At 49.3% G+C, this 14,440-nt stretch overlaps 12 non-coding genes and 6 pseudogenes across 12 annotated transcripts; all 18 read left to right on the forward strand.

Moving 5' to 3' along the window:
- Nucleotides 1-2,652: 2,652 nt before the first annotated feature.
- LOC131716590 (5S ribosomal RNA) lies at nucleotides 2,653-2,771 on the forward strand. The gene has a single exon (XR_009315477.1). It is a non-coding gene; the product is annotated as a 5S ribosomal RNA (ribosomal RNA).
- A 101-nt stretch (nucleotides 2,772-2,872) lies between these two features.
- Nucleotides 2,873-2,991, forward strand: LOC131710631 (5S ribosomal RNA). Its single transcript, XR_009312513.1, has one exon. It is a non-coding gene; the product is annotated as a 5S ribosomal RNA (ribosomal RNA).
- A 109-nt stretch (nucleotides 2,992-3,100) lies between these two features.
- Nucleotides 3,101-3,219, forward strand: LOC131716591 (5S ribosomal RNA). Its single transcript, XR_009315478.1, has one exon. It is a non-coding gene; the product is annotated as a 5S ribosomal RNA (ribosomal RNA).
- A 317-nt stretch (nucleotides 3,220-3,536) lies between these two features.
- On the forward strand, nucleotides 3,537-3,655 carry LOC131713867 (5S ribosomal RNA; annotated as a pseudogene).
- A 109-nt stretch (nucleotides 3,656-3,764) lies between these two features.
- LOC117418938 (5S ribosomal RNA) lies at nucleotides 3,765-3,883 on the forward strand. Its single transcript, XR_009312101.1, has one exon. It is a non-coding gene; the product is annotated as a 5S ribosomal RNA (ribosomal RNA).
- A 100-nt stretch (nucleotides 3,884-3,983) lies between these two features.
- Nucleotides 3,984-4,102, forward strand: LOC131711071 (5S ribosomal RNA). The gene has a single exon (XR_009312953.1). It is a non-coding gene; the product is annotated as a 5S ribosomal RNA (ribosomal RNA).
- Nucleotides 4,103-4,202: 100 nt separating this feature from the next.
- LOC131712576 (5S ribosomal RNA) lies at nucleotides 4,203-4,321 on the forward strand. The gene has a single exon (XR_009314467.1). It is a non-coding gene; the product is annotated as a 5S ribosomal RNA (ribosomal RNA).
- Nucleotides 4,322-4,433: 112 nt separating this feature from the next.
- LOC117419133 (5S ribosomal RNA) lies at nucleotides 4,434-4,552 on the forward strand (annotated as a pseudogene).
- A 114-nt stretch (nucleotides 4,553-4,666) lies between these two features.
- Nucleotides 4,667-4,785, forward strand: LOC117418935 (5S ribosomal RNA). Its single transcript, XR_004661976.2, has one exon. It is a non-coding gene; the product is annotated as a 5S ribosomal RNA (ribosomal RNA).
- Nucleotides 4,786-4,899: 114 nt separating this feature from the next.
- Nucleotides 4,900-5,018, forward strand: LOC117419188 (5S ribosomal RNA). The gene has a single exon (XR_004662023.2). It is a non-coding gene; the product is annotated as a 5S ribosomal RNA (ribosomal RNA).
- Nucleotides 5,019-5,132: 114 nt separating this feature from the next.
- LOC131714153 (5S ribosomal RNA) lies at nucleotides 5,133-5,251 on the forward strand (annotated as a pseudogene).
- Nucleotides 5,252-5,351: 100 nt separating this feature from the next.
- On the forward strand, nucleotides 5,352-5,460 carry LOC117967359 (5S ribosomal RNA; annotated as a pseudogene).
- Nucleotides 5,461-5,567: 107 nt separating this feature from the next.
- On the forward strand, nucleotides 5,568-5,686 carry LOC117418986 (5S ribosomal RNA). Its single transcript, XR_004547020.2, has one exon. It is a non-coding gene; the product is annotated as a 5S ribosomal RNA (ribosomal RNA).
- Nucleotides 5,687-5,786: 100 nt separating this feature from the next.
- On the forward strand, nucleotides 5,787-5,905 carry LOC117967360 (5S ribosomal RNA). Its single transcript, XR_004661979.2, has one exon. It is a non-coding gene; the product is annotated as a 5S ribosomal RNA (ribosomal RNA).
- Nucleotides 5,906-13,643: 7,738 nt separating this feature from the next.
- On the forward strand, nucleotides 13,644-13,763 carry LOC131714384 (5S ribosomal RNA; annotated as a pseudogene).
- Nucleotides 13,764-13,863: 100 nt separating this feature from the next.
- LOC131720606 (5S ribosomal RNA) lies at nucleotides 13,864-13,982 on the forward strand. The gene has a single exon (XR_009319503.1). It is a non-coding gene; the product is annotated as a 5S ribosomal RNA (ribosomal RNA).
- A 100-nt stretch (nucleotides 13,983-14,082) lies between these two features.
- LOC131713000 (5S ribosomal RNA) lies at nucleotides 14,083-14,201 on the forward strand. Its single transcript, XR_009314887.1, has one exon. It is a non-coding gene; the product is annotated as a 5S ribosomal RNA (ribosomal RNA).
- Nucleotides 14,202-14,301: 100 nt separating this feature from the next.
- Nucleotides 14,302-14,430, forward strand: LOC131713312 (5S ribosomal RNA; annotated as a pseudogene).
- Nucleotides 14,431-14,440: the final 10 nt, after the last annotated feature.

Genomic DNA, 14,440 nt, shown 5'->3' on the forward strand with positions numbered 1-14,440 from the left:
TCTTATCTGCCCTATTTTATTACAAGTATTTAAAGAGGTTAAAGAGAAAGGTCTTTTAAGTCCAACAATGAGAATGGGGATAGTTACTTTAATCTACAAGAAACAAGGAGATAAAGCCTTATTAAAAAACTATCGGCCCATAAGTCTGTTGAATTGTGATTATAAGGCACTAACAAGGATTTTCACAAATCGTTTGAAAGCGGTATTGCCTAAGATAATATCCTCCTCCCAAACTTATTGTGTGCCAGGAAGGGATATAGCGGATACAATATGTTCGGTAAGGGATGTAGTTAGTTACTTGAAAATGGAGCAAAAAGAAAGCTATATTTTAAAAGTAGATCAGGAAAAAGCCTTTGATAGGGTGGAACATGATTACTTATTAGAGGTGCTGCAGAGATTTGGTTTTGGGAATAGTTTTACCTCATGGGTTAAGATTTTTTATACCAATATTTTTAGTAGGGTAAAATGTAATGGCAATCTGACTGAGTTCTTCCCAGTGGAGAGGTCAGTGAGACAGGGATGTCCTCTCTCTGCTTTGCTGTATTCAGTAATTGCAGAACCCCTGAGCCTGGCAATACAAGGGAATAAAGACATAATTGGAGTCCCAATTCCTGGTTGTAATGAAAAATCAATTATATATCAGCATGCAGATGACACCACACTCACAGTGTCGAGTTTAGACAGCATCCCAAAAATAATGGAAGTGTTCACATTTTACTGTTCTGCTTCAGGGGCAAAAATCAATATTGATAAATCAGAAATTCTCCCTGTAAGGAAAAGCAATACACTTTTAGATATACCTTTCAAAATTGCAGAGGAAAGCCTTCAGATCTTGGGGGTATATATTGGATTAGAAGAGAGGTCAGTGGCTGAAAAGAACTGGCAGGAAAAGATAATCAAAATGAGGGCCATCTTGAATTTGTGGAGTGGCAGGGAGTTGACTCTGAAGGGTAAAGTCTTGGTCATTAATAGTCTGTTTCTTTCCAGGATATGGTATTTACTGAGTGTTAAGGAGATCCCCCAGTGGGCTGAGAAAGAGATTAAAAACATGATGGTTAGGTTTCTGTGGGCTGGGAAACCTGCTAAGATCAGCTATAATACAGTCATTGGGAAAATCAGTAAAGGAGGGCTAATGCTGGCAGATATTGAGCTAAAACGAAAGAGCTTTCGAATTAAAGTGGTTAAAAAGTTTTTAGACCCTACGAATAACAGTGTATGGAAGCACTTTCTGAAACATTTCTTATCAAATTGTGGGGGTTTGGGAATGGGGGAAGAAATTCTATTAATGTGTCTTAAACCTTCAATGGTAAAGGATGTTCCCTGGATTTATAAAGAAGTTCTAGTGGCTTGGTCCGAGTTCTTGCAGCATGTCTCTTTTAAGCCAGAGACCAGAGAACAAATATTGGAGCAGCCTCTTTTTTTGAACCCACTGTTAAAAGTGCAAGGTGTGACACTTTATAAAAAGAGTTTTATAGAAGCAGGTGTTAGTAAAATTAAAGACATTATGTACGTTTTTAAAGAAGGCTTTTTACCCAGTTTGGCAATAGTTGACTTGGTAAAAGAAAAGAACGAAGATATTCCCATTAGTATAATAATAAAGGAGTACAGTAAAATACAAAGTGCCGTCCCTGAGAGTTGGGTGAGGGTTATTAATCAAGAACATAACAGCAAACTGTCACGTGGAGTTTCTTTGCCTGTGTTTCTTCTAAAAAGGGAAAATAAATACTTTAACATTATTGAATGTACGACCAAATTGTTCTATTTAGTGTTAATGAGTGTGGTTTTTAAAAAGCCAACGTCGGAGCAATTCTGGCAAAAAATATTTCCAAACTTTAAAATCTGTACAATTTGGAATAATGTAAGACAGACTTATAAATCTCCCGAATGTGAAGAAAATGATTTTAAACTGAGGCACAATTGCATCTTTACAAAGTGGCTCCTTTTTAAAATGCACAAAAGTGACAATGCCTTGTGTTCAGTGTGTCAAAGTAGAGAGGAAGGATTATTGCATCTATTTGTAAAATGCACTGAACTGCAGGGGCTGAGGGAATACTTGAGGGGTTTAATAGAGGGGTTCTTTAAATTTGCAGAGCAGAATGTACTCAATACATTGTCATGGGAGGAAATGTTTTTGTTTGGATTGACTGATAAAATAGATAATGTTAACACTCTAGCGGTGAACTTATTTTTGAGTTATGCAAGGTATACAATTTTAAAGAGAAGAAACATGGCAGAGTTTCATAATATGAAAGTAGATATTGTAAAATTGTATATTTTTTATGTGAAGAAAAATATTTCATATATATTTCATTACTGTGTAGAACATAAACAAATGGAGCATTTTGATGAAAAAATTCTCTATAACAATATTTTTCTTAGGAAAACACATAACAGCCTTGTTTTCAAGTTGTAAATATTGTACAATGTTAGAAAAATAAATAAATAAAAAAAAAAAAAAAAAAAAAATGAGCCTGATCTCAGAAGCTAAGCAATGTTGTGCTTGGTTAGTACTTGGATGGGAGACCACCTGGGAATATCAAGTGCTGCAGGCATTACATTTTACAATTGAAATGTGTGGAGGACAAAAGGAAATTTTGGAGGAATCACCCCCAGCTCACTAAACATAAAAGTCATGAAAGCAGAAATGCTATCGCCTGCGGCCACACCACCTTGAATAAGCCTGATCTCGTCTGATCTCAGAAGCTAAGCAATGTTGGGCTTGGTTAGTACTTGGATGGGAGACCACCTGGGAATATCAAGTGCTGCAGGCATTTTATTTTTCCAATTGAAATGTGTGGAGGACAAAAGGAAATTTTGGAGGAATCACCCCCAGCTCCCTAAACATAAAAGTCATGAAAGCAGAATTGCAATCGCCAGCGGCCACACCACCTTGAATAAGCCTGATCTCGTCTGATCTCAGAAGCTAAGCAATGTTGGGCTTGGTTAGTACTTGGATGGGAGACCACCTGGGAATATCAAGTGCTGCAGGCATTACATTTTACAATTGAAATGTGTGGAGGACAAAAGGAAATTTTGGAGGAATCACCCCCAGCTCACTAAACATAAAAGTCATAAAAGTCATGAAAGCAGAAAAGCAATCGCCTGCGGCCACACCACCTTGAATAAGCCTGATCTCGTCTGATCTCAGAAGCTAAGCAATGTTGGGCTTGGTTAGTACTTGGATGGGAGACCACCTGGGAATATCAAGTGCTGCAGGCATTACATTTTTGTAATTACATTTTACAATTGAAATGTGTGGAGGACAAAAGAAAATTTTGGAGGAATCACCCCCAGCTCACTAAACATAAAAGTCATGAAAGCAGAAATGCAATCGCCTGCGGCCACACCACCTTGAATAAGCCTGATCTTGTCTGATCTCAGAAGCTAAGCAATGTTGGGCTTGGTTACCACCTGGGAATATCAAGTGCTGCAGGCATTACATTTTACAATTGAAATGTGTGGAGGACAAAAGGAAATTTTGGAGGAATCACCCCCAGCTCACTAAACATAAAAGTCATGAAAGCAGAAATGCAATCACCTGCGGCCACACCACCTTGAATAAGCCTGATCTTGTCTGATCTCAGAAGCTAAGCAATGTTGGGCTTGGTTAGTACTTGGATGGGAGACCACCTGGGAATATCAAGTGCTGCAAGCATAACATTTTACAATTGAAATGTGTGGAGGATAAAAGGAAATTTTGGAGGAATCACCCCCAGCTCACTAAACATAAAAGTCATAAAAGTCATGAAAGCAGAAAAGCAAACGCTTGCGGCCACACCACCTTGAATAAGCCTGATCTCGTCTGATCTCAGAAGCTAAGCAATGTTGGGCTTGGTTAGTACTTGGATGGGAGACCACCTGGGAATATCAAGTGCTGCAGGCATTACATTTTACAATTGAAATGTGTGGAGGACAAAAGGAAATTTTGGAGGAATCACCCCCAGCTCACTAAACATAAAAGTCATGAAAGCAGAAATGCATTCGCCTGCGGCCACACCACCTTGAATAAGCCTGATCTCGTCTGATCTCAGAAGCTAAGCAATGTTGGGCTTGGTTAGTACTTGGATGGGAGACTACCTGGGAATATCAAGTGCTGCAGGCATTACATTTTACAATTGAAATGTGTGGAGGACAAAAGGAAATTTTGGAGGAATCACCCCCAGCTCACTAAACATAAAAGTCATGAAAGCAGAAATGCAGTCGCCTGCGGCCACACCACCTTGAATAAGCCTGATCTCGTCTGATCTCAGAAGCTAAGCAATGTTGGGCTTTGTTAGTACTTGGATGGGAGACCACCTGGGAATATCAAGTGCTGCAGGCATTACATTTTACAATTGAAATGTGTGGAGGACAAAAGGAAATTTTGGAGGAATCACCCCCAGCTCACTAAACATAAAAGTCATGAAAGCAGTAATGCAAGCAGTAATGCAATCGCCTGCGGCCACACCACCTTGAATAAGCCTGATCTCGTCTGATCTCAGAAACTAAGCAAAGTTGGGCTTGGTTAGTACTTGGATGGGAGACCACCTGGGAATATCAAGTTCTGCATGCATTACATTTTTGTAATTACATTTTACAATTGAAATGTGTGGAGGACAAAAGGAAATTTTGGAGGAATCACCCCCAGCTCACTAAACATAAAAGTCATGAAAGCAGAAATGCAGTCGCCTGCGGCCACACCTCCTTGAATAAGCCTGATCTCGTCTGATCTCAGAAGCTAAGCAATGTTGGGCTTGGTTAGTACTTGGATGGGAGACCACCTGGGAATATCAAGTGCTGCAGGCATTACATTTTTGTAATTACATTTTACAATTGAAATGTGTGGAGGACAAAAGGAAATTTTGGAGGAATCACCCCCAGCTCACTAAACATAAAAGTCATGAAAGCAGAAATGCAATCGCCTGCGGCCACACCACCTTGAATAAGCCTGATCTTGTCTGATCTCAGAAGCTAAGCAATGTTGGGCTTGGTTAGTACTTGGATGGGAGACCACCTGGGAATATCAAGTGCTGCAGGCATTACATTTTTGTAATTACATTTTACAATTGAAATGTGTGGAGGACAAAAGGAAATTTTGGAGGACTCACCCCCAGCTCACTAAACATAAAAGTCATGAAAGCAGAAATGCAATCGCCTGCGGCCACACCACCTTGAATAAGCCTGATCTGTTCTGATCTCAGAAGCTAAGCAATGTTGGGCTTGGTTAGTACTTGTATGGGAGACCACCTCGGAATATCAAGTGCTGCAGGCATTACATTTTACAATTGAAATGTGTGGACGACAAAAGGAAATTTTGGAGGAATCACCCCCAGCTCACTAAACATAAAAGTCATGAAAGCAGAAATGCAATCGCCTGCGGTCACACCACCTTGAATAAGCCTGATCTCAGAAGCTAAGCAATGTTGAGCTTGGTTAGTACTTGGATGGGAGACCACCTGGGAATATCAAGTGCTGCAGGCATTACATTTATGTAATTACAATTGAAATGTGTGGAGGACAAAAGGAAATTTTGGAGGAATCACCCCCAGCTCACTAAACATAAAAGTCATGAAAGCAGAAATGCAATCGCCTGCGGCCACACCACCTTGAATAAGCCTGATCTCGTCTGATCTCAGAAGCTAAGCAATGTTGGGCTTGGTTAGTACTTGGATGGGAGATCACCTGGGAATATCAAGTGTTGCAGGCATTACATTTTACAATTGAAATGTGTGGAGGACAAAAGGAAATTTTGGAGGAATCACCCCCAGCTCACTAAACATAAAAGTCATGAAAGCAGAAATGCAATCGCCTGCGGCCACACCACCTTGAATAAGCCAGATCTCGTCTGATCTCAGAAGCTAAGCAATGTTGGGCTTGGTTAGTACTTGGATGGGAGACCACCTGGGAATATCAAGTGCTGCAGGCATTACATTTTACAATTGAAATGTGTGGAGGACTGTGGCAAAGCGCCCCGCCCCTGTGTGCATTTGTGTTATGTGTTGTATGTTGCGTGGGTAAATGTTGGTGTATAGATTGGTACACGGGATATAAACGGGTCTGTGTTTCACGTATATTTAAAGTGTAGATTTGTATTTAGGCACGAGGAGAGCACAAATCACTTCACGTGCTGGTTAAATGTAATATGTGAGCACGGGGTTGCACAGAATTATTTCACGTGCTGGGATTCAAGTGAATAATTAATTAGTAATTGAATCCCAGCACAAACAGTATAAATAAATGCACGGTTAGTCACTCGTGGTTGGGTGTTCGGAAGAGGAGAACGGGTGAGAGAGAGAGGAGAGTTAAAATAAGTAAAATCATTAAACGTAAAGATAAGTTTGTTTGTACTCACCGTGTCTGTCTGTCTGTCCGTGCACCGTTTGTTTAGTGTTAGTCCGTTTTGTATGTCTATTTATTTTGGCGTGTAGTGCCGTGTCCTGTTTTTGTGCTGTTTGAAACCTTTTATTTTGTTAATAAACGCTGAGTGCAGCCATTGCACTCAGCTCATCACAACCACTGTCTGTGTATTCCTTTTCTGGTCTGACGCCACCCACTCTGGCCGTCTTTGTGACACGTGGTGTCATCGTGGGATAGCCGCGCCTCCAAGCGTCAGACCAGGAGGGGTCTGGAAAAAAAAAAAAAAAAAAAAAAAAAGTCAATGGCAGAAGACGCCATCAAACTGCGGGGCTGTTTCCTAGAGAATGCTGGGCTGGAGGCCCAGGCTCTGCCCATAGTCGTTCGGGCCCTGTGGATGATGGACAGTGAGAGATGGGAGGCCTATCAGGAGGAACACACCCCAAACACCTTGGAGGAAGGTGTGGAGTTTGTCCTCAGCTACCTGGAGGCAACCATAAATGGAACAGCAGCCCAGGTAGCAGGACCACCAGCAGAGGAGTACCTGCTGTCCCCATCTCCACCAGCAGAGGGTGAGTACCTGCTGTCCCCATCTCCACCAGCAGAGGGTGAATGCCTGCTGGTTTTGCCTTCACAGCCCGAGTGGGAGGAACCCGAACGTCCTACGCCTGAGTGGGAGGAACCCGAACGTCCTACGCCTGAGTGGGGGGAACCCGAGTGTCCACAGCCCAAAAGGGAGGAGTCGGGGCGTCCACAGCCCAAAAGGGAGGAGGTCGAGGATGATGGCTGGGAGGTTTTTTTAAAGAACCTCGCAGCAGAGTTATGCCCTGGCTGTGGGGCTTATGGGCACACGTTAGCCATATGCCCCACCCAGTATGAAGAGGAGGAACCAGCGCCCAGACGGGGGGACCGCGAGCGTCCAGCGCCCAGACGGGGGGACCGCGAGCGTCCAGCGCCCAGACGGGGGGACCGCGGGAATCCGAAGCCTGAGAGGCAGCTGTTCCCACCTTCACCAGCAGAGCAAGAATGCCTGCTGGTTTCCCCATCACAACCAGCAGAGGTAAAATGCCTGCTGGTTTCCCCAGCACAACCAGCAGAGGAAGAATGCCTGCTGGTTTCCCCAGCCCAACCAGCAGAGGAAGAATGCCTGCTGGTTTCCCCAGCACAACCAGCAGAGGAAGAATGCCTGTTGGTTTCCCCAGCACAACCAGCAGAGGAAGAATGCCTGCTGGTTTCCCCAGCACAACCAGCAGAGGAAGAATGCCTGCTGGTTTCCCCAGCACAACCAGCAGAGGAAGAATGCCTGCTGGTTTCCCCTTCAGAAGCAGAGCCGCACCAGTCCGCTGCAAGAGAGGCAGAGCAGCACCAGTCCCCTGAAAAAGGGGGAGACTACACGCTGCTCCCACCTCCATCGGCAGGAGACTACACGCTGCTCCCACCTTCACCGGCAGGAGCAGAGCAGCCGGAGCTGCCTCTGCCACTTCCAGGAGCAGAGGAGCAGGAGCTGCCTCTGCCTCCGTGTGACAGTCTGGCTCGCAGTGGTGTGGTGGATGACGTCACGGACCAGGAAGTAACTGACTCCAAACAGTGGATGGGCGGGTGAAACTGAGTGCAAAAGCACTCAGCGTATTTAATAACAAACAAACAAAATATTTAAACAAAATACAAACAAAAGGGCACGAGGGCCAAACGAATAAATAAACAAACAAGTAAGTGCCGTGCTGGATTATCCAGCACGTATTAGCAATTGTTTTTTAAATATTATTCCTTCTCTCCGCTCCCCGTACTCTCTACTCCAACACCCCAACATCAAGTGCAGAGAGCTGCAGGTTTATATACTCTGGCCGAGGGATTAACTAGTTGGCAATTATCTTATTATCCCCCGGCCAGAGTCTGCACGCGTTTGGTAAGGATGCATGACTGTCAGCTATTTAAGTAATCAGTAGCTGATCAGCCATGCATCCTCACGGGGTTTTTAAATAATAATAAAAGACGCGGCGCTTTTACCCGCGCCGCAAACAAAAATACAAATAATAATAAATAGGGGCGGGACACTCCGCCACACATGCCCCCCCTTGTGCGCAGCACACATGGCCCCAACGGCCACCTCCCCCCTCAGTCTTAAAGTCCCGGAAGAGGGGGAAGCAAGTTACTTCTGGGGGGTGGCCATGGTGGAATCTCTGGCACCCCCCCATTCTTCGTGGCTGGCAGCTCCCTCTTCCGGGGCTCCCGCCACACTCTATCCTGCCGCGAAAGTGCGGCTGGGGGAGCTGGTCTCCTGACCTCTCCCCCCTTCTTCATGGCCGGCAGTTCCCCTCCGTGGGGCTCCGACCACATGATCTCCAGCCGCGAAAGTGCGGCTGGGGAAGCTGGTCTCCTGACCTCCCCCCCTTTCTTCATTTCTGGCAGCTCCCTTTCATGGAGCTCCGGCCATCGTGTAGCGACCCCAGGCGAAGCAGGATCCCTGGCGACCCCAAGTGAAGCCGGACCCTCGACGACCCCAGGCGAAGCAGGATCCCTGGCGACCCCAGGCAAAGCAGGATCCCCGGCGACCCTAGGCGAAGCCGGACCCTCGACGACCCCAGGCGAAGCAGGATCCCTGGCGACCCCAGGCGACGGCAGCAGCAGCGGACCCTCGGAAGGCGACGGCAGCAGCGGCGGACCCTCGGAAGGCGACGGCAGCAGCGGCGGACCCTCGGAAGGCGACGGCAGCAGCGGCGGACCCTCGGAAGGCGACGGCAGCAGCGGCGGACCCTCGGAAGGCGACGGCAGCAGCGGCGGACCCTCGGAAGGCGACGGCAGCAGCGGCGGACCCTCGGAAGGCGACGGCAGCCGCAGTGGACCCTCGGGAGGCGAACTCGGGAGGGGAGCCCCTGGCCATGGAGGCGGCAGCGGGAGCTCCACTTCTCCCTCGTACCCTGTGTCCTGTAGAGAACAAAAGGCAGCCCCAGGCGATGCAGAACAGCCATCCCCAGGCAATGGCAATGGTGGGAGGGGAAAGCAGTCCTCCCACAGCGGCTGAGACGGAACCAGCAGGTATGTACCCTCTGCTGGTGGAGCTGGGAGTGGCAAGCAGTCCTCCCACGGCGGCTGAGGCGGAACCAGCAGGTATTCACCCTCTGCTGGTGGAGGTGGGAGGGGCAAGCAGTCCTCCCACGACGGTTGAGGCAGAACCAGCAGGCATTCACCCTCTGCTGGTGGAGGTGGGAGGGGCAAGCAGTCCTCCCACGACGGTGGAGGCGGAATCAGCAGGCATTCACCCTCTGCTGGTGGAGGTGGGAGGGGCAAACAGTCCTCCCACGACGGTGGATGTGGAACCAGCAGGCATTCACCCTCTGCTGGTGGAGGTGGCGGAGGCAGAGGCAGCTCTTGCTGCTCTGCTCCTGGTGATGGTGGAGACAGAAGCAGCTCCTGCTGCTCTGCTCCTGGTGGTGGTGGAGACAGAGGCAGCTCCTGCTGCTCTGCTCCTGGTGGTGGTGGAGGCAGAGGCGATGGGGCGGATGCTGGCCACTCAGAGGGAGGCTGTGGCGGTTCTGGCTCCCTCTGCTGTGGCGGCTGGGCTGGTGTGTGCCGTGCTCCCTTCAGCAGCATAAATAGAGGCTGCTGGGGAACATCAGCATCCTGCCCTTCTCCCCCCCAGAAAAATTCAGGGGGTTGAGCCTGTAACTCCTCCCCTTCTGGCTCTTGGGACTGCAGCTTGGGTCCTAAGGCTGTGGAAGCGCAGACTTCCACCTCTTGGGCTATGGACGCACCGACTCCCCCCTCTTTGGGCTGTGGACGCACCGACTCCTCCCTCTTGGGCTGTGGACGCACCGACTCCTCCCTCTTGGGCTGTGGACGCACCGACTCCCCCCTCTTGGGCGTAGGACGTTCGGGCTCCTCCCACTCGGGCGTAGGACGTTCGGGCTCCTCCCACTCGGGCGTAGGACGTTCGGGCTCCTCCCACTCGGGCGTAGGACGTTCGGGCTCCTCCCACTCGGGCGTAGGACGTTCGGGCTCCTCCCACTCGGGCGTAGGACATTCGGGCTCCTCCCCAGGCTGTGGAGGCGAAACCAGCAGGCATTCTCCCTCTGCTGGTGGAGACGGTAGCGATGGCTCCTCTCCCTCTGATGCTGGAGACGGTAGCGATGGCTCCTCTCCCTCTGATGCTGGAGATGGCAGTGATGGCTCCTATCCCTCTGATGCTGGAGACGGTAGCGATGGCTTCTCTCCCTCCGATGCTGGAGACGGCAGCGATGGCTCCTCTCCCTCCGATGCTGGAGACGGCAGCGATGGCTCCTCTCCCTCTGGCGCTGGAGACGGCAGCGATGGCTCCTCTCCCTCTGGCGCTGGAGACGGCAGCGATGGCTCCTCTCCCTCTGGCGCTGGAGACGGCAGCGATGGCTCCTCTCCCTCTGCTAGTGGAGACGGTAGCGATGGCTCCTCTCCCTTTTGTGCTGGAGATGGCAGCAGCAGGGTCTCTCCCATATCCGCAGCCAGGTAGTTGAACACCATGGCTGCGATGTCTGGGAGGGAAGCTGGGTGGTGTTGCTGTTCCCAGGCCTCCCAGCGCTCCCCATCTCTTGCCCACAGGAGGTTGATCACAGCAGGGAGGGCGTCCACGATATCCCTCTCAGGCTCCGCCAGCCAGTCCCAGATCCCCTCTGAGGAGAGTGGACCAGTCCGCCTCAGAGGATGCAGAGGCAGCTCCTGCTCCTTTCCCTCGGACGGTGGTGGTGGAGGTGAAACCAGCAGGTATTCTTCCCCTGCTAGTGGAGCCATTGGCTGTGGACACTCGGCCTCCCCCCTCTTGGGCTGTGGACGGACCGACCCCTCATCCTCCGGTTCCTGCTCTGGGCCATCCTCCTCCCATATGTGCGCAGGATGTGCGCAGGATTCAGACTCCTCCCTCACCTGCCATGGAGGGGGTTGGTCGGGTGCTACATGCCCAACCTCACCAATGGCAAAGCACCATTCCTCACCCCTCAGACAGGTGAGGCAGACGTCCAGCACAGCAGAGACCCGGCGGGACTTGCGACCAGCCCCGCGCTGTTGCACCTGCTGCTGCTGTTTCCTCCTTCTTCCCATTATTTAGTTTGGGAAAAAAAAAACGAACAAACAAAAAAACGCACTTTCCTGTCCTGGTCCGGCTGTTGGAGGCGTTGTTTGTCCCACGCTGGACACCATATGTGACAGTCTGGCTCGCAGTGGTGTGGTGGATGACGTCACGGACCAGGAAGTAACTGACTCCAAACAGTGGATGGGCGGGTGAAACTGAGTGCAAAAGCACTCAGCGTATTTAATAACAAACAAACAAAATATTTAAACAAAATACAAACAAAAGGGCACGAGGGCCAAACAAATAAATAAACAAACAAGTAAGTGCCGTGCTGGATTATCCAGCACGTATTAGCAATTGTTTTTTAAATATTATTCCTTCTCTCCGCTCCCCGTACTCTCTACTCCAACACCCCAACATCAAGTGCAGAGAGCTGCAGGTTTATATACTCTGGCCGAGGGATTAACTAGTTGGCAATTATCTTATTATCCCCCGGCCAGAGTCTGCACACGTTTGGTAAGGATGCATGACTGTCAGCTATTTAAGTAATCAGTAGCTGATCAGCCATGCATCCTCACGGGGTTTTTAAATAATAATAAAAGACGCGGCGCTTTTACCCGCGCCGCAAACAAAAATACAAATAATAATAAATAGGGGCGGGACACTCCGCCACACTCCGCCACCTACATCGGCAGGAGCAGAGCAGCCGGAGCTGCCTCTGCCTCCGCCACCTACACCGGCAGGAGCAAAGGAGCAGGAGCTGCCTCTGCCACTTCCAGGAGCAGAGGAGCAGGAGCTGCCTCTGCCACTTCCAGGAGCAGAGGAGCTGCCTCTGCCTCTGCCACTGCCAGAAGCAGAACAGCAGGAGCTGTCTCTGCTTCCCATACCTCCACCACGGGGAGTACGGTGGCCGTAGCCCCAGAAAGGGGAGCTGTCGGCCACGAAGAAGGGGGAGGAGGTCTGGAGACCACCAACCCCAGCAGCAGTTTCGCTGCCGGAGATCGTGGGGGAGGTCAGGAGACCTGCTCCCACTGCAGCAGTTTCGCTGCCGGAGATCGTGGGGGAGGTCCGGAGACCTGCTCCCACTGCAGCAGTTTCGCTGCCGGAGATCATGGGGGAGGTCCGGAGACCTGCTCCCACTGCAGCAGTTTCGCTGCCGGAGATCGTGGGGGAGGTCCGGAGACCTGCTCCCACTGCAGCTTCTTCGCTGCCGGCAGTACTGTGGTCGGAGCCCCACCAAAGGGAGCTACCGGCTACAAAGAAGGGGGACGAGGTCTGGAGACCACTTTCCCCAGCAGCAGTTTCGCTGCAGGAGTTCTTGTGGCCGGAGCTCCACAGGAGGGAGCTGCCGGCTACGAAGAAGGGGGAGGTCGGGGGACCACCTGCCCCCGCAGCTTTTTCGCTGCAGGACGGGACCAACAGGCTGTCAGCCGTGCCACTACCGGCAGGAGTGCTGACAGCATGGCCAGCCATGGGCCCACTGAAGCCTCCCTTCCCAGCCCGAGACTTTGTCCTGGACTGCTGGATTTTTAAGGGGGGAGGTGGCCGTTGAGGCCATGTGTGCTGCGCACAAGGGGGGGTATATGTGGCAAAGCGCCCCGCCCCTGTGTGCATTTGTGTTGTGTTGTATGTTGCGTGGGTAAATGTTGGTGTATAGATTGGTACACGGGATATAAACGGGTCTGTGTTTCACGTATATTTAAAGTGTAGATTTGTATTTAGGCACGAGGAGAGCACAAATCACTTCACGTGCTGGTTAAATGTAATATGTGAGCACGGGGTTGCACAGAATTAATTCACGTGCTGGGATTCAAGTGAATAATTAATTAGTAATTGAATCCCAGCACAAACAGTATAAATAAATGCACGGTTAGTCACTCGTGGTTGGGTGTTCGGAAGAGGAGAACGGGTGAGAGAGAGAGGAGAGTTAAAATAAGTAAAATCATTAAACGTAAAGATAAGTTTGTTTGTACTCACCGTGTCTGTCTGTCTGTCCGTGCACCGTTTGTTTAGTGTTAGTCCGTTTTGTATGTCTATTTATTTTGGCGTGTAGTGCCGTGTCCTGTTTTTGTGCTGTTTGAAACCTTTTATTTTGTTAATAAACGCTGAGTGCAGCCATTGCACTCAGCTCATCACAACCACTGTCTGTGTATTCCTTTTCTGGTCTGACGCCACCCACTCTGGCCGTCTTTGTGACAAGGACAAAAGGAAATTTTGGAGGAATCACCCCCAGCTCACTAAACATAAAAGTCATGAAAGCAGAAATGCAATCGCCTGCGGCCACACCACCTTGAATAAGCCTGATCTCGTCTGATCTCAGAAGCATTAGCAATGTTGGGCTTGGTTAGTACTTGGATGGGAGACCACCTGGGAATATCAAGTGCTGTAGGCATTACATTTTACAATTGAAATGCGTGGAGGACAAAAGGAAATTTTGGAGGAATCACCCCCAGCTCACTAAACATAAAAGTCATGAAAGCAGAAATGCAATCGCCTGCGGCCACACCACCTTGAATAATCCTGATCTCGTCTGATCTCAGAAGCTAAGCAATGTTGGGCTTGGTTAGTACTTGGATGGGAGACCACCTGGGAATATCAAGTGCTGCAGGCATTACATTTTACAATTGAAATGTGTGGAGGACAAAAGGAAATTTTGGAGGAATCACCCCCAGCTCACTAAACATAAAAGTCATGAAAGCAGAAATGCAATCGCCTGCGGCCACACCACCTTGAATAAACCTGATCTCATCTGATCTCAGAAGCTAAGCAATGTTGGGCTTGGTTAGTACTTGGATGAGAGACCGCCTGGGAATATCAAGTGCTGCAGCCATTACATTTTACAATTGAAATGTGTGGAGGACAAAAGGAAATTTTGGAGGAATCACCCTCAGCTCACTAAACATAAAGGTCATGAAAGCAGAAATGCAATCGCCTGCGGCCACACCACCTTGAATAAGCCTGATCTCGCCTGATCTCGTCTGATCTCAGAAGCTAAGCAATGTTGGGCTTGGTTAGTACTTGGATGGGAGACCACCTGGGAATATCAAGTGCTGCAGGCATTACGTTTTT

The sequence above is a fragment of the Acipenser ruthenus genome, chromosome 44 (genome assembly GCF_902713425.1).
Source record: "Acipenser ruthenus chromosome 44, fAciRut3.2 maternal haplotype, whole genome shotgun sequence".
Lineage (NCBI taxonomy): Eukaryota > Metazoa > Chordata > Actinopteri > Acipenseriformes > Acipenseridae > Acipenser > Acipenser ruthenus.